The 25352-nt window shown below is 46.6% G+C and overlaps 2 long non-coding RNA genes across 2 annotated transcripts in view; one reads left to right on the top strand and one right to left on the bottom strand.

Moving 5' to 3' along the window:
* The window catches only part of LOC309528336, a 187799-nt gene that overhangs the window by 136550 nt on the left and 25897 nt on the right, over positions 1-25352 (top strand). The gene's annotated exons all lie outside the window — the stretch shown is intronic.
* On the bottom strand, positions 2753-15070 carry LOC309528377. Its single transcript, XR_014217724.1, has 3 exons — positions 14972-15070; positions 2972-3019; positions 2753-2810 (listed from the first exon to the last, which is right to left on the bottom strand). It is a non-coding gene; the product is annotated as an uncharacterized lncRNA (long non-coding RNA).

Raw genomic sequence — 25352 nt, 5'->3', positions numbered from 1 at the left:
ACCGACCAGGAAGATGGAAGTGAAAGAGTTTCAAAGGAGCCTCAGCATCCATGGAAATCTATGATGGCAGGTCCTCAGCTAGCTCGGGCAGAAAGACATGGCATGACCAGGCGCGACAGCCCCAGCCCCCAGGGATCATAAGGAAGGAATAAAGACTCTGACTATGTGGTATGGAATTAAAATTAGGCCACAGCTTTATTAAACTACCAAATGTAGGAAGACCTTGGCTTTGGCCTTGGGAGTGTATCCCTCTCAGGTCCCCAGCTGGGGGAATGGGGGCACTTCAGGGTAAATGGGAAATGGGGGTCCTCTGCGAGATGTAAGTGTAGCAGGCAGCCCAGCCCATATCCCTGCAAGCAGGGTAGTTCACTGATGACCTTCCAGTGTATGTATGGCCAGTGACACCCATTTATATAACCACTTTAAAAGGGGACCCTGGAATTGCCACCGCAGGGGGGTGAGTCACCACTTCACCCTCCCCTGCCATTATAGGGAAGAAAAGACTAAAGGATTCCACCCAAGGCCGTAACCGCCACAAAAGTTGTGACGAATTGCTACGGGGAAGACAAAACCTGCCAATGCAGGAAAATTTCTTCCCTGTCCTTCAACAGCAACCAGCCAAAGACCGTAGCAGCGCCTGCTAAACAGGAAGAAAAAGTTAACCTGCAAACAAGAAAATATTAAACAAAGGGATGGTAGGGAGGGTGAATCTCCAGAGCCGACTGCCTGGCTATTGTCAGCGCCACCCCCTATTTATAAATGGGGCTGGCCACGCCTCCCAGCAAGAAACTTGATTACTGAGGCTGGGTGTGAACCTCTGAATAACAACACTGAGAAGCAAGCCAGCCCCCATCTACTAGAGAGTTCCCTGGGAACTGTAGCCCCATGCATGATCCCGCAAAGGGCACCCACATATAAAGTGGATTGACATGAGCCAACAGTGTGATGCGGCAGCTAAAAAAGCCAATGCAATTCTGGGCTGCATCAATAGGAGTATAGCATCTAGATCAAGGGAAGTAATAGTGCCACTGTATTCTGCTCTGTTCAGACCTCACCTGGAGTACTGTGTCCAGTTCTGGGCACCACAGTTCAAGAAGGACACTGACAAACTGGAACGTGTCCAGAGGAGGGCAACCAAAATGGTCAAAGGCCTGGAAACGATGCCTTATGAGGAACGGCTAAGGGAGCTGGGCATGTTTAGCCTGGAGAAGAGGAGGTTAAGGGGTGATATGATAACCATGTTCAAATATATAAAAGGATGTCACATAGAGGAGGGAGAAAGGTTGTTTTCTGCTGCTCCAGAGAAGCGGACACGGAGCAATGGTTCCAAACTACAAGAAAGAAGATTCCACCTAAACATTAGGAAGAACTTCCTGACAGTAAGAGCTGTTCGACAGTGGAATTTGCTTCCAAGGAGTGTGGTGGAGTCTCCTCCTTTGGAGGTCTTTAAGCAGAGGCTTGACAACCATATGTCAGGAGTGCTCTGATGGTGTTTCCTGCTTGGCAGGGGGTTGGACTTGATGGCCCTTGTGGTCTATTCCAACTCTATGATTCTATGATTCTATGAAGTGTGAGTGCTCATTGTGCAATATTGGCTGGTGAACCAAAAGCATGCATTTATAATCTGATAAATGTTGAGGTCTTATGAATAATGGTTGTAGCCGGGATAAAAGCTTTCTACTTCTGCTTTTGAATTTCCTTTGCCGTTTCCTCCAATGAAATCAGAAACCTGTGGACACTGTAGTGATGTCACAGATTAGGATTAAGGAGGTGAAGAGGGAGGATTAAACAATAACGTGAGAAATGTACTGTTTCTTTTTACAAAAAGGAGCTGCGTATTTCCAGAGGTCCTGTTATTAATAATATGGTAATCCCAGTAAAGGAGAGATAAAAGGAGATGTGATAGGTTTGATTGGCCCGTATCTATTAAAATAAATAAATATTGGTCATAACAGTTTCCTTTGAAATATGTGTGCGTGTGTCAACTTGGCTATCTCATAGAATTGTAGAGTTGGCAGGTACACTGAGAGTCCGACCCCCTGCAATGCTGCAGTCTCAGCATTTCACCACATATTACAGAATACAGTGGTACCTCTGGTTACAAACTTAATTGGTTCCCGAGGTCCGTTCTCAACCTGAAACCTTTCTTAACCTGAGGTACCACTTTAGCTAATGGGGTCTTCCGCTGCCACCATGCCACCGCAGCACGACTTCTGTTCTCATCCTGGGGCAAAGTTCTTCACCCGAGGTACTACTTCTGGCTTAGCGGAGTCTGTAACCTGAAGTGTTTGTAACCTAAGGTGTTTGTAACCCTAGGTACCACGGTATAGTGGTACCCTGGTTTATGAACTTAATCTGTTCCGGAAGTCCATTCTTAAACCAAAGTATTCTTAAACGAAGGCGTGCTTTCCCATAGCAGCGGGGGACTCAGTTTACAAATGGAAAACACTCAACAGGAAGCAAAACATGTTCACAAACCAAAACACCTACTTCTGGGTTTGCAGCGTTCTTAATCCAAGTTGTTCATAAACTAAGCTGTTCTTAAACCAAGGTACCACTGTACCTGTAACTCATCAAGCAGCATGGCATTGCCAGTACGCCCCTTGCCCTAACCTGGAAAAGGTGGAACATGCGAACTAAAAATTCTCGGAGGCTGCGTTTGATCTTCTTGGATACTCCGTAGAAACCGAAGGTGGTGAATCAGGTAGAGAATGGGCATTTTGGGCCCTCTCCTGGTCTTGGAGATTTGTCCATCCTTGCCACCCTCTGGAGTTGGCCCTGGTATCTGTGGGTATCTGTGGGAGGCAGTTCTGTGAGATATAAAGGGGAAGCAGCATCTTGACATTTTGGGTTTAGACAGCTATCGAGAACTTAACCCGGGAGGGCTCAGGAATGCCCCCGTGTTCAACCTGCATTCCTTGGCACCCTCAGTCTGCTCAGCTGTAATTAAAATGAGTTTCTCTTGAACTACCACGTTGCCTGATAACTGATGCTGTGCCAGTCCATTGATCCATGCAGCCTACAACAGGAGAGAGAGAGAGAAAGAAAGAGAGAGGGGAGTAAGAAGATTATTTCTGTGATGCCCTTATATTGGCACCAAGGGGATGTCAGGCTTTGAAACCTCCAGTCTTTGAAAATCTAGGCCATAAAGTTTCACACCAATCTCTTGCCTTGGGAGACAATAGAAACATCATTTTCTTTCTTTCTTTTTCTCTCTTTCTTTCAATCATAATTTTTAAATTAAATTTTCTGTTTTACAATTCTGAATACTGATTTAAACATCCTTAAAATATCAATGACTTCTCTTCTTCTCTTTACATGGTTCATTTTGCATAGCATAAATCTCCGCATATTTTACATAAACTAAACCATTCCGTATTCCATTATTATATCCATCAAAACTTATTTACACTGTTGAATTAATCTAAATGCTGCCCACATTTTCAAGTGTGCACAATTTCACCCCATAGATTCAATAAACATTTTCCAAACTTCTATAAACATATCTTCTTCTTGTTCTCTTATTCTGTATGTTAGATCTGCAAGCTGCACATCAGCTTAAGTTGCCATTCTTCTTTAGCTTGGCTCTCCCAAGTCTCAGGGCAGAGATCTTTCCCAGCCCAAGAATCTTTTGTAACTGGAGACTGAATTCAAAGACTTCTGCATTTGAAGCTTATGCCCTGTCAGTCTGCCAAGCTGTGGTCCATACCCTTCCCCGCCCAACTGCACTTCCTTTCCCATGCAGAGTCACCGTTTACAACAGGAAGCTCAACACAGGGTGTGGTAATGCTCCTTGCCCGCTACAAGGGAAGGGTCAACTTCAGCTGCTGCCTATCAGTGCTCTGGGCAAAAGAGACAAAGCAACTTTGTTGTGCTTGCCATACTTTATTGGACTGGGCAAGCGTCACCACCGGTAGGTGTTATGTACTAAGCTTGGATCCTAGAACAATAGGCAAGTAGGATCCTAGAATGCAACAACTGATTGGCTTGCAGGAAAAGACCAATCAGGCTCCAGGAGGGAAGCAGAATCAGCCAATCAGACGGGACTCATTGTGTAAATAATGTATATAAAAGCCGGAGGTTTGGGGGGCAATTCAACTGTTTTGCAAGCTGCAATAAAGAGCATGAAATCACTATGAGTATAATTCACTGTAGGCAAACTGAAATGGGCACTTTGTAAGACAAGACCTCCTCTGCCCCCGAAACCAAGGAGTTTTGTTCAACACACACTGATCAGAAACACACATCTCCAAAGCCTTCAAATTCATTTTTGTCCCCTGTAAAATACATACGTTGTACACCCCATCCACCCAAACAATATGCATTTTTGTGCACCAAAACTGCACCACAAAATCCAGGGAAATGTGTAATCCTGCTGGGAGATGCATTCTGGTCCTCAAGCGGGTTTGGGATGGTCCACTGCGAAGAGCAGATTGTACAAATTTTTCCCCTTGCACCTGGTGGGTACGAAGGCTTAGAGAGAGAGGTGAGAATGTCCCTTTTGACGCCTTTCCTTGAAGCAAAAGCAAAATAACCCACTCCCAACTTCACCTCTTTGCTAGGCTCTATATTAAGTCCTATATTTGTTTCACGATATGAATATTTGCATGCATGGAGTTTATCTCGGTTCATTCTGGGGCTTTGCTGCCCCACCTCGAAGTCTGGCTTGATGCCAATGCTAAGAAGGTGTCATGGAGGAACACCTCCTAAACATTTCTCCGGAAACACTGTAGCTGATGGGCTGGGCTTTGAACAGTCAACTTGGGAGACTTTTCGCCTCTTAAAGACAAGCTATATCTTTTATTTGTTTTATTTTTTAAAAAATTACGTTGCTGTCAGGGGTTCAGAAGCAGAGACGCAGAGAAGGGTGGAAACAGAGAGCGAGGGGGAGGAAGCCGAAGGGAGAATGAGTGATGATGACGACCCGAGATCTCCAAGCCTAAGCAGTGAGTCAGAGGACTCCCAAAAGGGAGCCCCAGTGAGCAGAGCAAGGGGGGGATCCGGGGGGACACCCCAGGAGGAAGGGAACAGAGGAGATTCAGAGAGCAGCAGCTGGAAGTCGGGACCCACGCTCATAACTGAGGGCGGCAGCAGCTGGAAGTCGGGACCCACGCTCAAGACTGAGAGCAGCAGGGAGGAAGGTAGCCAGGCATCGGGTTCCGGAGGCTGTCAGCAGGAGGGAGGGCACGAGTCAGGGGTGGTCACGCCCTCCTCAGAGAGCGAGGCAACGGTTAAGAGGAAAGTAGAGAGTTGGGCGCGCGCGCCAAGTTCAAATGCAGCGGAAGCTGGAGCAGTAAGCAGCCCGGAGAGTGAGCCAGGCCCTAAAGCCCGCCGCAAGGAGGCAGAAGGATCAGGGGGGTCAGCGTCAGAGGAGAGTAGAAGGGAGGAGGCCCAGGGGGGCAGAAGGACCCAGAGACGTAGGGAGAGGCGAAGGAGGTGGAGCAAGGCTAGGGTATTAAGCTGGTGTGCAAGAGGCGGGGACTCAGACGGGTCTTCGCCGACCTAGAGCAGAAGGTGTAGAGCTGCACGCTGCAGTTCGGAAATGAAACCTGTAACTCAATAAAGACTCTTTTAAAGTGGACGCTGTGTGGCGTGGTCCTATGTGAGCTGGGACCTGGTAGCAGCTCTGACAGTAAGACCCGTCTCTTCAAAGCTTCAGAAACCTGAAACCTCGCAGCGGGAGCAGAAGCCGCTAGGGGAGGAAGAGGGGTGTCTGTAAGCGAGCTCACAAAGGTTAGCAAGATGACGGAAGAACAGAGGATCTCCGCGCTGCAAGAGGCAGTGACCCAGTTGTCCTCAGAGGTATTGGCTTCCAAGAAACGGGAGGAGGAGACTACAGCCGCCTACAGAGACCTACACGCCAGGTTTGAAATGCTTGTTAAGCAAGGGCAACCGGGACCCAGACCGGAGGGCGTGGGATTGGCACGGAGAGCAGGAGGGCTTGTGGCTCACTTCGATGGGACTTTGCAACAGTACCCTAATTTTAGAGCAGACGTAATGTGCGCACTGCAACTGCTGGCAAAAGACTTTAGAGATGAGGAAGAGAAGGTGGGGTTCATATTGTCCCATTTGCATGGGGATGCCAAAGCCTGGCTGCGCAATTTGTGGAGGGATAAAGATCCGGCGCTTCAGAATGCAGATGCCTTTATCAAAGCGATGGATGCGTGTTTTTTGTCTACTATTGATGTGGATCTTGCCAGACGGGAGATTCATGGACTAAAACAAGGGAGGGCGAGCGTCCGGCAGTATCACGCCCGATTTTTTGCGCTGGTCAGTGCTTTAGAATGGGATCGGGATTCGCCCCCTGTCAGAGACCTCTTCTGGGAGGGTCTAAGTTCAGCGGTTAAGGATGAAATTGCAAGGGGGGAGAGGCCCCGAAGCACGCAGGAGGTGGTCCAAAGGGCGCTGACTGTGGGGGTGAGGCTGGAAGAACGTCCATGGTGCAGAGATGAAGGACGTGGAGGGCGCGAAGCAGCGAGAAGTTTCTCTTTCGTTCCGAGGGAAGCAGCGCGTGCGCAATCCACACCTCCGCCAGGAGGGGGAGGGGAACCGATGGAGGTTGGAGGTGCAAGGGCTCAGTCAGCAGCCAGAGCCCTAGCACCGGCAGCAGTGAAAGCGAAGCCTCCTAGAGGGAACAGGAAGTGTTACATCTGCGAGGATCCAGGCCATTTGGCGAAGGAGTGTCCCCGGAGGCTCCACAAGCACACTGCAGCCTCAGCAATGGTGACTGCAGCAACGCAGCAAGGAGAACCACAGCAGGGAAACGACGATGTCTGGCTGGAGACGGAGGCACTGGGGCCCAGCCAGACGCATCTGTGAAGCAGTCCCCAGCAATCTTGCAACCCACGGATCCCCTCCCACCCAAACCAGTAGTGCAGCTCACAGCATCTCTCCAGCTACCCGACGGCGTCACTATCGAAGTGCCGCTTTCTGTGGATTCTGGAAACAACATAGACTGTACGCCAAGCTGGAGAAGTGCCAGTTCGACACGACGGAGGTGGATTTCCTGGGATACAAGTTGTCGGACAAGGGGATAGCCATGGACAGCACCAAGGTTCGTGCGGTATTGGATTGGAAAAGCCCGCGCAACCGGAAGGAGGTCCAGCGGTTTGTCGGCTTCGCCAACTTCTATCGCAAGTTTATCAAGGGGTTCGCGATGCAGACGGCAGCAATTACGGACACGCTCAGCTCCAAAAAAAAGAAATTCATCTGGACGGAGCAGGCGGAACAGTCCTTTCAAGCGCTCAAGCATCTCTTCGCATCGGAGAAGCAACTGCTGCATATCGACCCCAGTAAACCGTTGAGGGTAGAGACAGACGCGTCAGACAGAGCCGTGGGAGCTGTCCTGCTGCAGCGAGACCCGCAGGGGGTGTGGCGGCCGGGAGCGTTCTACTCCAGAAAGCTCAGCAAGTCGGAGCAGAACTACACCATCTGGGACAGGGAGTTGCTGGCCATTCATGCAGCTTTCAAGGCGTGGAGGCACTTCCTAATCGGCGCCAAGCACACGGTGCAGGTCTGCACGGACCACAAGAATCTGGAGCACTGGCGCACGGCTCAGTTCCTGAACCAGAGGCAGATACGTTGGGCGGAGTTCTTTGCTGACTTCAATTTCCGAATAGAGTACGTCCCAGGCGACACCAACATCATGGCGGATGCACTGTCCCGAAAACCGCAATACCTAGAAGAGGTGACGCCAGCGGCGGCCATGCACATCTTCGCACCGACGGCGTGGGCGTGTGCCTCAGCTACAGTAGACCTGGATGCGGTGCGACGTGCATTGCGGGACGACTCATTCGCGCAAGACAAGATGGCGGAACTGCTCAGAGGCACGGCTACCACGGACGAGTTCCAGGTGCGGGACGGCTTGCTCCTACGCAAAGGGGCTGTCTATGTACCAGGAGACGACCTTCGCGCCAAGGTACTGCAACAGTTGCACGACGCACCCACGGCCGGTCACTTTGGCACAGAGAAAACGATGGAATTAGTCGCGAGAGACTTCTGGTGGCCCAGGCTGAGAGGAGAGGTCGCGGACTACGTCGCGAGGTGCGACACCTGCCAGAGGGCCAAGCCGGTACACAGACCACCGGCGGGACTGTTAGAACCGCTGCAAACACCGTTTGAACCGTGGGAGAGGGTGGCCCTGGACTTTGTGACGGCTTTACCCAACTCGAGAGGCAAGACAGCTGTGCTAGTGGTGGTGGACTTGTTCACCAAGATGGCACATTTCATTCCGTGTGCGAAGGTGGCCACGGCGGAACAAACCGCCAAACTGTTCATAGATCACGTGTTCAAAGTGCATGGCCTGCCACGGTCTATCCTGTCCGACCGCGGACGCCAGTTCATCTCGTCTTTCTGGCAGAAGCTGATGGGTTTTCTAAATGTCAAGGTCAATCTGGCATCAGCAAGACACCCGCAGACCAACGGGCAAGCAGAGAGGGTCAATGCCATCATGCAGCAGTACCTGAGATGCTATGCCAATCAACAGCCTGCGACGTGGGTGGATTACCTGCCGCTAGCCGAGTTCGCTTACAACAACACGAAGCACGTGTCCACAGGAGTGACGCCGTTCTTTGCCAACAATGGGAGGAATCCCAGAACCTTCCCGGGACTGGAGAGAGTGGGGGAAGGAGAACCACAGACGGCGGACGCGTTCGCGTCAGAGCTGCAGGCGGTCCACGATCAACTCAGACGGCAGCTGGAGCTAGCTAAGCACGCCTACAAGGTGCAAGCTGACAAGCACAGGCGGGTTGGCGAAGTGATCCAAGTGGGAGACTGGGTCTGGTTGGCAGCCCACGCAGTGCCGACCAGGTCGCTTGCCAAGAAGAAGTTGGGGCACAAGCAGATCGGTCCGTACCAAGTCGAAGCGCAGATCAACCCGGTAGCCTTCCGACTGGCGCTGCCGGAGGGTTCCAGAATGCATCCGGTGTTCCACAGGTCGGTGCTCACTCCCTACAAGGCACCTCACAGGTTCCAGGAGCCAGGGACGGCGCCAAGTCCGCTCCGGGAACGGACGGAGACGCGGGAGGTGAAGCACCAGGACCACATCAACGAGGTCACGGAGATTTTGGACTCCAGATGGGGGGAAGAGGGAGTCGAATACCTCTTAGCCAGAGAGGGCACCCGGGCCAGCGCCAATAGCTGGGTACCAGACTACGCTTTGGAGGAACCCCTGCTCAAGGACGAGTTTCATGCCCTCTTCCCACACAAACCCATGCCAGCGAGCTTCTTCGACGACTGGTTGTTCACACCCACACGTTCTTCCAGCACGTTCCATGGATTCGACTCAGAAGGGGAACCCGCACGGAGCACCCGTTCCCCAGAAGGTTCACCGGCAGGTTCGGCATCAGGCAACTCGTATTGGTGGGACGATCGACCAGAGGAGCGATGGCGCAGGAAGTGGCTGGAGATGCCAGGTCGAGCGACCGACGCAGAGACTGACATGGACGTGTTCGGGGAGGACCTCGGGTTCGAGCACGGCGGTACAGAGATGGAAGAGCAACAAGTCAACGTCGACGACCGCGAGGGGGAAGACTCGGAGGTCTTCAGTTGGCGGCCACCCACGGGGAGCGACCTGTATCCAGCATTCCCTCCCATGATGATGGAGCGCCCAGCACCCACACCTGACAGCGGGGAGGGGGGAAGGGGGGGCTTCGAGGGGGGGATGGATGTCAGGGGTTCAGAAGCAGAGACGCAGAGAAGGGTGGAAACAGAGAGCGAGGGGGAGGAAGCCGAAGGGAGAATGAGTGATGATGACGACCCGAGATCTCCAAGCCTAAGCAGTGAGTCAGAGGACTCCCAAAAGGGAGCCCCAGTGAGCAGAGCAAGGGGGGGATCCGGGGGGACACCCCAGGAGGAAGGGAACAGAGGAGATTCAGAGAGCAGCAGCTGGAAGTCGGGACCCACGCTCATAACTGAGGGCGGCAGCAGCTGGAAGTCGGGACCCACGCTCAAGACTGAGAGCAGCAGGGAGGAAGGTAGCCAGGCATCGGGTTCCGGAGGCTGTCAGCAGGAGGGAGGGCACGAGTCAGGGGTGGTCACGCCCTCCTCAGAGAGCGAGGCAACGGTTAAGAGGAAAGTAGAGAGTTGGGCGCGCGCGCCAAGTTCAAATGCAGCGGAAGCTGGAGCAGTAAGCAGCCCGGAGAGTGAGCCAGGCCCTAAAGCCCGCCGCAAGGAGGCAGAAGGATCAGGGGGGTCAGCGTCAGAGGAGAGTAGAAGGGAGGAGGCCCAGGGGGGCAGAAGGACCCAGAGACGTAGGGAGAGGCGAAGGAGGTGGAGCAAGGCTAGGGTATTAAGCTGGTGTGCAAGAGGCGGGGACTCAGACGGGTCTTCGCCGACCTAGAGCAGAAGGTGTAGAGCTGCACGCTGCAGTTCGGAAATGAAACCTGTAACTCAATAAAGACTCTTTTAAAGTGGACGCTGTGTGGCGTGGTCCTATGTGAGCTGGGACCTGGTAGCAGCTCTGACAGTTGCCCTTGTTACTATGGAGGTGGTGAGGTGGGGGAATTGGCACGAAGCTGCCACTATCAGCAATACACTTGTATTTCCTGCAACATGTAGCTCTCTGATGTCACCTGGTATTTCCTAGGGAACACGTTGAGATAAATGTTCAGTACATTCTAGAGCAGGGCCAAAATGCCTCAACAAGGATAGTTTTTTCTCCGAGAAAGTCTCTGGAAATTTACTCCCCCCCCCCAAGCTGTTGGAAAAAAATCAGTCAGCAAAATGCCCCCGCCCTGACTTCTCTGCTTGCGAACAGAGTGGAGACTATCATATGCTGCTATGTATCCACCTTTTATACTATCTAACATTATGCTAATACTGCTGAAGAAAGCAATAGGTTTGTCCCCCGAGTCATTCCAGTCCATGAACAAACGACATAGTTTGATTTTGTATTACCTGAGCCAAATTTCTCCAAAGGGAATTCTCTGAGAAGTTTTCTCATTTGAACAGTTTGAAAACCCGATCTCCCTCCCTCCCTGAGAATAACAGGCAAGATGCCCCTCTTCATTTTGCCACCCTTAGGTAGCGTGGGGAGAAGCCTGATAATTTGCAGCAAAGATGCGTCCATTTAAATAATCACTGCCTTGATGTGGTTAAGATTCAGTTTGTTGCTCAAAAGGCAAACAATGAGTTTTGATCGCTTGCTCTGTAGCAGCCTCAAGGCCTGTTTACCTGACAGGCCTTGAGGCTGCTACAGAGCAAGTGATCAATATACCGTATTTTTCACTCCATAGCATGCACCCGACCATAACACGCACATAGTTTTTAGAGGAGGAAAATCCGTAGGCATGCCACCCGTAGGCATTCCTTCCATAACACGCACAGACATTTCCCCTTACTTTTTAGGAGGAAAAAAGTGAGTGTTATGGTGCAAAAAATACGGTAATTTAAATATCTGGACTTTTTTTTTTTAATAAACCATATGGAATTGACTGCCCAACTGTTTTGCTTCCGCAGAAGGAATCCAAGCATGACAATTATTTTTCTTCAAAAATGCATCCATTTCTCCGTAGGCAGAAAGAGTGATTATTTCCCATCAGTTCAATCACTTTCCAGAATGAAGAACGATTTCCTCTTTATATTTAGCTGTTGGTTTCTGGCCATAAGTCAGCTTCAAATAACCCAACGTTTCAACTTTCTCGTTATTTAAAAGTGTGTGAGTGTTTCAAGTGAGGTGTAATCAAACCAACGCCCTTAACCCCGCTGAGACACTGCTACCAAACTAATTATGCAGGTTGCAGCTGCATGATCTTGCTAAAGATGTGAGTAATAATTTTGCTTTAAAATTAAATTACTTATCTTTGAAAAATGCTTCCCCGCCTCTAGTGTAGCGCAGGCAAATGGGAACACGCTTCGAATGCATAAGTGAAAATTCAGTAATGGAAAGAAAGGGAAATTGTCCAGACCTATCAGGGTGTAGCATATGTAAGCCGGGGGGGGGGAATGCAGTGTTATATGGAAGTAGAGTTGCAATAAAAGCAAGGAAACTCTTAGGCCTCATGTATAGAAGACAAGGCTGGGTTTAGATGAAGAGAGGCCCTAGGCTACTCTACTTGTGAGGCCCATCCTCCATCCTCACAACTAGAAGAAAATGGAAGAGTGTTATAAACAAAATTGAGTGAAGGCAAGGATGATGACGGGTATTTAAAATTCTACAATTCACAATTTCTCCTCTAAAGGACATAAGATATGATTGTTAAATACCATGGTGATTTTAAAAAATGCATAAAATTAACACTGGAAAAGTTTTGCAATAACTGAATTTTGTAAACCTTTTGCGGCCTGGGCAGGCCTGGAACTAGTTCCCATGCCTTGTTCCTCTCTAAGGAATCAAGTTCAGCCTTCATGACATTTCACCATAGCTCAGCATCCTCTGAGGTTAAACTTTGGACCTCTTGGAAGCTTGAAGGTTCCTAAACCTTCTCTGAGTTACTAAAAACAGCTGTATCTGCTATGACTGTCTTAGGAGACTCTTCAGCATACCTTTTGGGTGGTTTACCCTTTGTGGTCCTTTCAGATCTGCATACTATACACAAGTCTTTCGTGCTCAGCTTCTCCTCTTCAGGAGAATGCTGGGCAGGCCGGGTCGTCCTCTTATATACCTGCTTGGATTGACAAGTCATCTGACCCTCACCTGAATCTCATAGCTCTCCTGTAGCTGCCTCTGATTAGTTATCATTTAACTCTTGGGGGAAATAATTAGTATCACACATAATGGGCATGGAAATTGCCAAACCAATTAACCAACTAGAAGGATTACTGTTAATAGCACCAGTTTTCCTATAACTTGATATTGCTGGATAGTTTTGATGAACTGCAAAAGCATTTTTAGTTTGCTTATATTGCCACTCTGGAACTCTTCTTTATTAGTGCCACTTTGTTTTGTACGATTCCTTGCAAATGAAGGAAAACAACTTTTCTGCTTGTATATGTTGATATTATAATTTTGGTTACTGAGGACAAACAAGATTGTACAAAAAGAAGATTGGGTGCAGGCCTGGCCAGGACATAGGTGTCCTGATTGTGACAAAGGTGACCTGTGCTTGCTTGCTTGACAGCTGTTGGGAACTTCAAGGTCCCTGCTCTCCCTTCTTATGGTCTTTGTACTGGACCTGGAGACTCCAATAGAGAGCATTCCATGTCAAGAAGGAGAGCAAGTGGGCACCCTCTCAAATGACAGGGCAGGAGCTACGTGGAGCAGGGCCTTTTCACTGGTGGTGCCCATTGTATGCCTCGCTCTTCCCAGACCTGCTCTCTTTTGGCCTGTATTTTGGAGCTTTATAAATTAGGAAGACTTTGGAAGAACTGGTTGATAAGTCTTATCAGTTACTAACATATGAGCATATTTTATTTGCTGCTATTCTGTGCTTCTGGTGCACCAGGGTTTTCACCAGCATAATAGAGTTGGCCAGGATGCCAGAAGGGATACAATTTATGAGCTTTCTCCATTATCTGCACAGCAGGGGTTGTTTAGTCAACAGTGCAAAGGCTGAGCTGAAGCATACCCTGCTGATTACCTGCTTTCAACAATAGGGGGTGCAGTTTGGTAGTACCCAATTGGTTAGCTGTCAGATTCTAGAACTCCCAATTGGTGGCTCTTAGGTAATTCACAAAATACAGAGTCCATTCATAAAAGCAGTGTTCATTCATAAAGCAGTAACATAAATCTCCATTGCTACATATTGGGTGTATATTTCAGTGGTTGAACGTACACGTTTATGGCTATGCTGTAGTGTAGTGCTTATGTGACTGTGAATAAAAGGTGGCTGCGCTCATTGTCTTGGGGTTGGGGGGGGAGAGGTGACAAAACTGATTTCCAGTAAGTGCCCCCCTTTATTTCCATAACATGTCCTTGAGCCTGTACTCTGAATGGTGACACCAGGGAGCTAGAAGGTGCAGGGCTTGTCAGTCAAACCCCTGCACAGTCTCATCAGGGCTGACCTTAAGGCAATTGGAGCAATTTGGCCAAATTGGGCCCCACGTGCTGCTCCTAAGGGGGCCCCTGCACCAGGGCAATCTAGATGGATTTTATATCTATAAGATTTTGCAGACTTTGGCTTTGAACTGGGGCCCTACCAAAAAAATAAAAAAAAAATCAAGTTGTGCCCCACTGCTTCAAATGGGGCCCCACTGGCCAGCCCTGATTCTTATAGTTGCTGGGTCTGAGTTGCCCTGCCCTCGCATGAAGTCTTGGGTTTACAGTTTTGGGAGAGGGGAGACTGTGACACTGAGGAGCGGGCAGGCTGGCGAGGCCCCCTAGATTTAGAGGCCCGAGTTGCCCTGCCCTCACATGAAGTATTGGGTTTGCAATTTTGGGAGAGGGGAGACTGCAGCACTGGGGAGAGGGCAGGCTGGCGAGGCCCCCTAGACTTAGAAGCCTTAGGCTTCAGCCTACTTAGCCTATATATAAATCCAGCTCTGATAGAAGATTTTGACACGGTTTCAAAATCATATCCCTCAGTGACACCGATAACACTGTCCCAAAGGATCCTCAACCTTCTTTAGCAGCTTTTGAGAGGGGTGCAGGGGGGTTAGAAGGAAGGGAGAATCAGCAAAAATCACCTCCTCTCCTTTTTGGTGAACAGAAGCCTTCTCTGGATTAAGTAGCCTTCCCCAAGCAGAGGGACGCAGTTGAACACAACCCTATATTTTTATGTTAACCACCGTGCAGAATGCACAGCGGGAAGGTGAAATGGAAATAATCTAAATTAAATAAAATGTTTATGTGTTGGAGGGATCAATACAATAGTCTCTCTCTTCTTTTTAATTAAAAAAAGCAAGCAAGGGAGGAGGATATATCTTTTACCATTCATCTCTCTCTAAACAATACAAAACAGCAAAAATGACTGTTGAAGATGTTGGGGATCTTTTTGTGGTCTTTAAAAATGCACCATGCCAAATGTTTATCTCCCTCCAAAGGCTAGAGGCATTAAACAGCTGCATATTTTCATTTATGCAAAGCAAAATATACCTGTGTATAGATGCGATATATGACTCAGAAGTGAAGCAGTTCTGGCCTCATAAGCTTCATGGACGGAGGGCTGCCTGGGGTGGGGGTCATAGGCTTATGGGGGAAAGAGCTGTGGAAATGAAAGGGACAGGAGATCAGGGGTGGGGCATACAAGACTGGGGCTCAGACCCCCCCCCCAGCTGGTCATGATGAGGCTACTGGTATTCTTCTTTGGCAATCACTCGTAGCCGAGTAAGATTGTCTTCCATAAACACGGTTCTAACAATGAGTCTGTAAGTGACTGTGGAGGCCAATTCTTGATCCATACATCCTTCCACAGTTGGGGCATAGGTTTCTGGGCAGGAGTTGATCATGACAAGGGTTTGCCAAGTGTGCTTTCCTCTTAGCACGTTTCTCCCTTTTGTCCTGAGTTCAAGGATTTTCAAAGCCCATGACACCTTTGGTAAAGGCTGTTCTCCAGCTGGAGTGCTCGCAGGCCAATGTTTCCCAGTTGTCGGTGGTACCTCTGGTTAAGAACTTAATTCGTTCTGGAGGTTCGTTCTAAACCTGAAACTGTTCTTAACCTGAGGTACCACTTTAGCTAATGGGGCCTCCCGCTGCTGCCGCACCGCCGCTGTGCGATTTCTGTTCTCATCCTGAAGCAAAGTTCTTAACCCTAGGTACTATTTCTGGGTTAGCGGAGTCTGTAACCCTAGGTACCACTGTACTACATTTTTAAAGATTTGCCTGGAGAGCGTCTTTAAACCTCTTTTGTTGACCACCAGCATACACTTTCCATTTTTAAGTTTAGAATAGAGTGGTTGCTTTGGAAGACGAAAATCAGGCATCCGCACAACATGACCAGTCCAACGAAGTTCATGTTGAAGAATCATTGCTTTGACACTGTCGAAGCACTAGGCTAGTTGTTCAACTACCCCAAAACATAGCTAAGATTTATTTATTTGTCTCAAAATTGTGTCCTCCTTAGTGTGGGGAAAGGGGATGCATTTCAGTGGTAGAGCATCAGTATTGCATGCAGAAGGCGCCAATTTCATTCTCTGGTATTGCCAGGAATGGCTGGGATTGGCCTCTGTCTGAACCCCTGGACAGATGCTACCTGTCCGTGTGGACAATGCTGGTGTAGATGGACCAATGGCCTGACTCAGGACAAGGCAACTTTCTGTGTGACCGGAAAAAGCACATCAATAAAAAAAAAAACTCCAGGCAATTCTTTAATAGTTTTGGAGAACCGTGTGTGGCAGCGTCATTTTACACTCGCTGAACATGCTTTCCGCTGCTGCTCATTTGGCCTGCCTTGCATAACTCCCTCACGGTGATGAGTAACGTGTCTTTCACCATCTCCTGTCATGATTCCTATACATCATCCCTGTCATATGTCTTTATCACTATCTAGGAACATCAGCTCTCACTTTCCGGTAAAGACATCCTCATCATTGCATACACCTGACTCAGAAGTCTGAGTTTATAGACTTGGCTGCGAAAGCTATGACATAAGGATCAACCGCTTATGTTTTCTCTCTCTCTCTCTCTCTCTCTCTCTGTGTGTGTGTGTGTGTGTGCATACACACACACACCTGTAATATAATACAGTCATGCCTCGGGTTACAGCTGCTTCAAGTTGCATTTTTTTGGGTTACGGACCGCCAAAACCTGGAAGTACCGGAACAGGTTACTTCCGGGTTTTGCCGGTCGCGCATGCGCAGAAGTGCTAAATTGTACTTTGTGCATGCGCATAAGCGCCAAATTGCAATGTGCATGTGTGTAGATACGCAGATGCGGGTTGTGAACGCTGCAGGTTGTGAACATGCATTCTGCACGGATCACGTTCGCAACCCGAGCATCCACTGTATCTGAAATCACTCTACGGGGCTGAAAATTCCTGGGGTCCTGCTCCTGTGATGTTGGCATTCTTAGCGATTTCTCCCAGACCAAGGTCCTCCTTGGTGTTTCAGATCAGATGCCGCCGTGATTGTTCAGCAACTTGCAGAATTGAACCAAGGTCAACCAGCTGAGACCACTTACACATGGGGTTCTTTAGCTGTTCCTCATGCCTTGCAATTCATATCCTACATTGTTTTTTGTGTTTTTGCAGGATCCTGATTACACATCAGGACTGGTGCTGGTGGCGGTGCGATGTTCCTATCCCCACCCACTATGTTCTGCACACCCTGGACAACTGCACAGGGCCAGAGCAGCTCAATATGTCATCCAGTTCAACCCCCTGGAGCTGTCCTATATGAGAATCGAACCTACAGCCTTGGCTTTATCAGCACCATGCTCTAACCAATTGAGCTATCCAGGCTGATTTTCCCGCTAGCCACTCACATTCTTCACCATCACAATGTATCAGCTCATTTATTCCATTGGGCACAAGCTGCCTATGTTATGCTAGCTGAAGAATGCAGAGTCTTTGTTGGTTGTGGAAACTGTAGAAATTTAGAGACCCTCCTTTAGACATCACATCTTCTTAAGGGCATGCATGGTGTGGAAGACACATAGCAGTAAATCACCACTAAAATAATAGCTACCTATGAACAGGAAATGAGTAGCACGTTTTGTTTAATAGGTGGCTGGGTCATATTCTGCCTCAGGGGGGAAAGTCTCCTCTCCTAGCTACCTGGCTACCTAAGGCAAATGTTGAGCCAGCCGCCTATAAATGGGTAAATGTGTCATTTGAAGGATACCTAAATTTCTATTGATTCTGTTTAGTTGGGTAGTGCCTTGACGCGCCACAGCTCACAGAAAGACACATGCTGCCCGCTACAAACCATATGTACACACGCACACACATGTGTGGGTTTTGTGGAAGTGTATTGTTGACATAGATACACACATGCGCACATCAAAGCCTCTCAGAGGTCTTCTTAAAGGGTCAGGTCAGTCGTTTTTGGGCCAGGATACTTTATTAATTCAAGGAAACAGGTCTGACAGGGCAGCTTAATAAATCATGAACCTCATGCATGATGCATGTGTGGGTCAGGAGAGAGGTTAGGAAATTAGCTTAGCTGGTAAAAGTATAAGCTGCTCCAATCTAGAAGGTGTATCCCCAGGCCTTCAACCAGTGCCATGGGACACATATTTATGATTTGAAAACTGAGCCTCACTGACAACATTTGACGTTAAATCTGAATGATGGTTGGGGCATCCTTCTAAGCAGGATGGCTTTGTGGATTCAAAATGTGCACTGTCTGCAAATGAGATGTCACAAACAGTGAGATTATATTAGCACCAAGGGGATGTCAGGCTTTGAAACCTCCAGTCTTTGAAAATCTAGGCCATAAAGTTCCACACCAATCTCCTGCCTTGGGAGACAATAGAAACATCATTTTCTTTCTCCTTTTTTACATTTTTTTAAATTAAATTTTCTGTTTTATAATTTTGAATACTCATTTAAACATCCTTAAAATATCAATGACTTCCCTTCTTCTCTTTCCATGGTTCATTTTGCATAAACTAAGCCATTCAGTAGTCCATTATTGCATCCATCAAAACTTATTTACACTGTTGAATTTATCTTAATGCTTCCCATGTTTTCAAGTGTGCACAATTCCCCCCATATATTCAATAAACATTTTCCAATCATCTTTAAACGTATGTTCTTCTCTTATTCTATACGTTAGGTCTGCAAGTTGCGCATATTCCATCAGCTTAAGTTGCCATTCTTTTTCAGTTGGGACCTCACTCATTTTCCTTTTTGGGGCTACCATCATTTTCTGCTCAGCTCCAATTCAAGAAATTATGTGATTGTTCAAAGAGCCATACCCATATATATTCTTCTGACCTCACTGCGACATGTAATTTAAATGTTGCAGCTATAAACCATGCATTATTAAATGTATTGTGGCTGTAAAGCTAGTCTCTTGATATTACAGTGGTGTATGGCTCCTAAATGCCTGGCATTGTTAATACAGGCATAATTGTTAATAATGGAAGGCAATATAGCTCTGGCAAAAAATACCCACACCATTCCCTTGTAAGTGGTAAAAAAAGAAGAAACAATACCACCACCTCCACAGTTTAAAGGGTTGTAGGTTGTTTACATAGCCAAAGGCCTGGGAGAAAAGTTTTCATTTGGCACCTAAAGGTCTGTAAGGAAGACACCAGGTGAGCCTAACTGGGGAGAGCATTCTACAAATGGGGAGCCACCACAGAAAAGGCCCATTCTGGTATTCCCAGAAATATTCTTTAGGTAATATATCTGTCCTTGAAATTTGAATACAGTAATCACTTTGGAAAAGCTGTGATTTGTCTCTCTCCCTTTCCCTTCCCCACTTTGGAAATCTAACTTCTCCCTGGATTTAATTTCCTGATTACTGCATAATATAAAAGTAAAAACTGTAGGAGAGCTGTCATGTACATGATGTGATTTATGAATTACCAAATTAGGTGTGTGTGTGTCTGATTCCTTCCTGGTCCCTGATCCTGACTGATCTCCATAGGAATGCAAATCATCGTCATCCAATTTCATTGGAATGCAAATCATTGTCATCCTCTTCACTTTCAAACATGTTCAACTTCATGTCTATTGGGAGAATGTCATTCATACATGTGCAGCAGCGTAACATGATGTTCTCATGTAACTGTTGGCATGCCACTTTTTATGCTGGCAGAGTAAACCCTATGCTCAAATTGTTAAGTCCTTGCAAGTTACATACAAATTGATTTGTAATTTGCAATATAATCCGGCCAGCTCATTTTATGCTCTTATGATTCACCGTCATTGGTCTTCTTCCATTTTATCACCCTGTCTGCGTAAAGAGATTAAAACAGCTAAGTAGAGCTGTTCTCTTAAGCTGTGCAACAAATCAGAAAGGAAAAGATAATTCTTTTCATTTGGTCAGCTCTGACTGGTGAGGGTATGCAAATTGCCAGGATAGTATGCAGAGGCAAAGCCGTGCATAAATCTTGAAGAACAGGGCCAGCTCTGGATTATTTACTTACTTGGTTTAGTTTATTTGGATCAGGGACGTCCAACTACTTCCAATAGACTTTCAAAATGGTTGAGTTTTTTTAAGGGAGGAATGTCCCATTTTGGAGGGGGTTCAGGTCAAAGTTTTTGAGCTCTTGGGGAGAATTAATGTCCCGCATTTGGGGGGGGGGGGTCAGGTCTACAAAATGAAAAAAGCCACTAAGCCATACATCGCTAAGGAGACAATCAGCCTCACAGCGAAAAATGCGTCTTACATTATAGCAATCTAGAGGATGTGGGAAGGGGCGGGGCTGGATGGATGGAGGAGCCAGCGATCTACTGCAATCTACCAAAAACTCCAGGGAATCGACCAGTCAATCCTGATCGACCTGTTCGACATCCCTGATTTAGATGGTTTATATACAGCCTTGGGCATAAGTCACAGAGCGGTTTACAACAAAAGCAGATACGATAAAAAGATACGATATGGCCCACAAAGGCATAACTCTTAAAAATAGCAAGACAACAACTCATACCAAATGACTAGACAGTGATTAGCAATAGCAGTAAAGGTAAAGGGACCCCTGACCATTAGGTCCAGTCATGGCCTACTCTGGGGTTGCGGCACTCATCTCGCTTTATTGACTGAGGGAGCCGGCGTACAGCTTCCGGGTCATGTGGCCAGCATGACTAAGCCACTTCTGGTGAACCAGAGCAGTGCACGGAAACACCGTTTACCTTTCCGCTGGAGCGGTACCTATTTATCTACTTGCACTTTGACATGCTTTCGAACTGCTAGGTTGGCAGGAACCAATAGCAGTAGAAACATCCATTTGTCATAGCAGGTCCACCCTCCTCCAAACACCTGTTACCTATGTGGAATCAGATAAAAAGGGATTTGGAGGTGTGGGGAAGACTGAAATTGTCCTTTTGGGGGAGAATATCCACGATAAAAATGAGTGTGCTACCAAAGATGTTATTCCTTTTCCAATCATTGCCGATAATTAAGGGGGCATCAATCTTTAAAGAATGGCAAAAAATAATTTCAAGATATATCTGGCAGGGTAAGAAGCCAAGGATTCAGTTTAAGTTATTAACAGATGCAAAAGAGAGAGGTGGCTTCGCCCTGCCAGATTTGAAATTATATTATGAAGCATCATGCCTCTGTTGGATAAAGGAATGGATTAAATTAGAGAATGGAGAGCTGTTAGATTTAGAAGGATTTGACAACAGATTTGGTTGGCATGCTTACCTATGGTATGAGAAGAAAAAAATTCACAAAGGTTTTGAAAACCACATCTTCCGAAGATCACTGATAGAGGTGTGGGAGAGGTATAAAAACTTGTTGGAACCCAGACTCCCCCATTGGATTTCACCATTAGAAGTGATGAGTGTGAAAAAAATTAACATGAGGGGGAGGTGGATAACATATGGAGAATTGGTAACAAGAGAGAGGGGGGGAATGGAAAATGAAAACTTATGAAGAGGTGAAAGAATTTGTTTACGACTGGTTACACTACTTTCAGATTAATGAAATGTTTAAAAAGGATTGTAAAATGTGTGGGTATGAAGGTAAAGAATCAAAATTCCAAGTGGAGGTATTGAATAATGAGTATAAAAACCTGTCTAAAATGTATAAAGTGTTGCTGGAGTGGCATACAAAAGATGAAGAGGTAAAAGTAGTAATGATACACTGGGCAAGAGACTTTGGTTACAATATATAGTATGATGATTGGATGAAATTATGGAATGAAAGGCTAAAATTTATGGCATGTACTGCGTTGAAAGAAAATGTAATGAAAATGTTTTACAGATGGTATATAACGCCAGTTAAACTGGCCAAAATGTATAAAACATGCAATAAGTGTTGGAAATGTAAAGAAAAAGAAGGTACTTTCTATCATATGTGGTGGGAGTGTAAAAAGGTGAAAGACTTCTGGGAAATGATATACAATGAATTGAAAAAGATGTTGAAATATACGTTCGTTAAAAAACCAGAAGCCTTTCTATTAGGAATGGTAGGAAACGAAATCAATAGGAGAGACTGTAAACTGTTTCAATATGCAGTGACTGCCGCAAGGATACTTCTGGCCCAAAGATGGAAACAGGAAGAAATTCCAACAGTGGAAGAATGGAGAAGGAAATTGACCAAATATGCAGAATTGGACAAATTGACTGGGAAGATTCGATACCAGAAAGACCAAAAGTTTATCGAGGACTGGGGGAAATTTACAGAATATCTGAAAAATATATGTGATGCACAGACAACGCTTGTTGGTTTTGAAGAGACTCTGTGAAATAGTAAGAAATACTGCAAAAAAGAGAGTAAGATGAAAAGGAGTGGGGAAAGGCAATATCATGTTTAGAAATGCGTCAATAAATAGAAATTTTTCGAAAGATTGACAGAGAAACTGAGGGAAGTCAAAAATTGAAGCATGAGTGTAAAATAATTTGTTGACTGTATAAAACTTGTTTGGAAAATGAGTAAAAATTATTTAAAAAAGAAAAGAAAAAGGTGTGTTGTAGTCACCCAACTTATGCTATAAGGAGATGGGGAGAGAGTTGCACATATGAGGAGCCACCATTGAAAAGACCCTTCCCCAGGCCCCCACCCAACATACTTCATCCTGCATTGGCGACCAGCAACATGGCCTCACCTGCCAATCTTACAACACCCTTAAGGGTTTTTTTTTTTGGGGGGGCTTGGCACAATGCCTTCTGATGGACCCTCTTTCATTGGCAGGTCATGCTAGGTCTATCTTTTGGTGGTGGTGGTGGGCAAACACAGTAGCACTGCTGAGTGGCTTGATAGAGATGCCACTTATAATTCGCTGTGAGTAAAATTGCAAAATGTAATCCCGTATTGTGTTTGTTTTGTTTTTTTGAAATATTTTATTTTAAAAACAAAACAAGAGGGGAAATGATATATAATGAATGGAAAAGGTTGCATAAAATAACGTTTGTAAAAAACAAACAACCCAGAAGCTTCTCTTTCACGAATTATAGGGACAGAACTACCTAAATTGTATAGAGATTTATTTATATATGCTACTACAGCAGCAAAAATGCTACTTGCCCCAAAATGGAAAGAAGCAGAAGTCCCAGTGAAGGAAGATAGATACAAAAACTTATGGAATATGCAGAAATGGCGAAACTTACCAGAAGAATAAGAAATCAAGACAGCATTTATATACATACAGTGTATGGAATATGTACAGATAAATTGCAAACAGATAAGAACATTGGCAGGATTATTGTAATAACCTGCCATTTCATAAGAGTATATATTTAAAGAAGATGAATAAATGAGAAAATTAAGTTAATTTGGATATGCAGAAGATATTAAAAATAAATTTAAGGAACCTCAGAAAGGGGGGGTGGGAGAAAGTCAAGCTTTGAAATTTTAAAATGATTGTAAAATTTGTGAAATATATAAACTTGAAAAGTATAAAGAAGATAGAGGTGCCACTTAATTTCCCACAATGTCCCAATGCCGTGTTGTTTTGGGGTATTATGGGAAATTCAAATAGTAGGCAGACCCAGTTCCCCAGTGCTGTTAGAAGTATGGGGCCTGGATTTTACTCCCGAGGAGGCTTAGAGCAAGCGTCAGCGATGGTCCCTGCTGTGATGCCAAGTCTCTTGCCGCTGCCCATGGACGCCAGCAGGGAGTCTTTTGAACTGTCATTTCTATCAAGCATCTATCAGAGGGGTTCTGTGGCGAAGCCTTAATCCGGGCAATTTCATTTCCATGCATAATCCTCGCTTCCAGAAAAGCTCCCGCTGATGTCAGTCACAGGATCCAGTGATGACAGGCAGACTTTCATGACATGGGGGAAATAATTTGCACCGTGGCCAAGGCATGTTGTGATGTGTAGGACAATTAAGTCAAGCAGGAGCCAAGAGTCCTGGCAGCAATTCTATATGGCCTCATCCTACTGCAATCAAATTCTTCCTTTATTACTCAGCTGGCTTCTGAGGAAATTTCATGGACAAACATTATAGCTGGTTTTTTGGCGGCAAAGATAAAATATATAGATGTTTTCTTGGCTATGTGCAAGCTTTGGAACATGAATCCCACTTCTTCCTTTTACCTATATTCATGTACTATAAAAAGTATTAGGAAATCTGGGCTTTCCGTAAGGTAGAGATGGGAAATGTAGTGCCATCCAGATGTTGTTGGATTCCATAGGTCAGGGGTGATGGGAATTGTAGTCCAGAAACATCTGGAGGGCCATGGATTCTCTATCCCAGCGAAAAGGGACGTGCTGTTGTTTGGCATCCGTCTGTCTCGAGAGACAACGGAAGAATGTGCCTTTGGGGGTGAAGTCAAACTGTTGGACGGTTTGTGACCACAGAGGCTAATACAGAAGAGACATGTTGTCAGGAACATGGCCACCCAGAGTGCAGGGGATGAGCTAGACTCAGAGATTGAACTAAGTGAATGAGGGTCTGACTCTGCAGATGAGAACTGGCTGACAGAATCGAGAGAGAGCAGCCAGACACTCCCCCACCTTTCTGGAGAAGACTCTATTAGTCTCAAGCAGAGGGAGAGTAGGAAGGCAGCCAGAACGCTGCTAGGCAACCAGCAGATAAGCAGAGGTCTGAATCTGTGTCGAGTCAGAGTGGGGAGGAGGAAGGAGGTCAACTTCTTTCTCCCCGTTCTAGGTGTTCGGATAAAATCAGAAGGCGACGGAAGGGCAAGAGGGGAAAGGTGGGAGTCTGGCGTCCTTCCTGCTGCGGGAGGGGCAGAACTTCAGACTGACCAACAAACATAAATGCAGGCAGGCAAGAAGCTGGGCTCTGGGTGTGTCTCTTGTAAATAAACATCATAAAATTGCAGGAGAGTCATTACTTCTTACCAGGGCTTGATTGCCTGCATGAGATCATTACACGTTTTGTTGCAGCCGAGGCAGAGGAATAGGTGCACCATGACATTTCTTCTCTCTGCGCTCCTCCCAGCGGTCATTCCTCCTCTGCAAGGTCCATGTATCTATGTGCCTTCAGGAAGCCATGCTCTCTCTGCCTCCCTGCATGGGAGATCCAAGCTCCCCCTTGTCAACATGGGGACACAAACTTTGAGCCACCGTGGATTCCTTTGAAAATGACACCTGGATGAAATTCTCCTCACTTTCAGGTGTGATGGAAGAGGGATGGGGGCCCTCAGAATTGGGTCCTGGAAAGACTTTGGGAAGATACCTTGCTAGTCACAGGCTCATTTGAACTAACTAGCCTAAACTTCCAGGCAGGGAACATTTTCATAAGTAGTTACATTGCGCATTGTGGAATTATTTCCTTATGCTTCACCTATGATCATAGAGATCTTTGGATGGAGCATTTTTGGGTGGTCCCCCACACCTCTGAGATCTGGTCAACCTTTACCAGGGTCTGAAACTTCAGTGTGGTAGGTCCTGCCATGTGGAACTCCTTGCCAATAGATGTCCAGCAGGAATCATTCTTGCTTTCTTTTAGACC

The sequence above is a fragment of the Podarcis vaucheri genome, assembly GCF_965113315.1.
Source record: "Podarcis vaucheri genome assembly, chromosome: 3".
NCBI lineage: Eukaryota > Metazoa > Chordata > Lepidosauria > Squamata > Lacertidae > Podarcis > Podarcis vaucheri.
The sequence above is the reverse complement of the archived record's forward strand: the minus strand, read 5'-3'. Positions and strand labels throughout refer to the sequence as shown.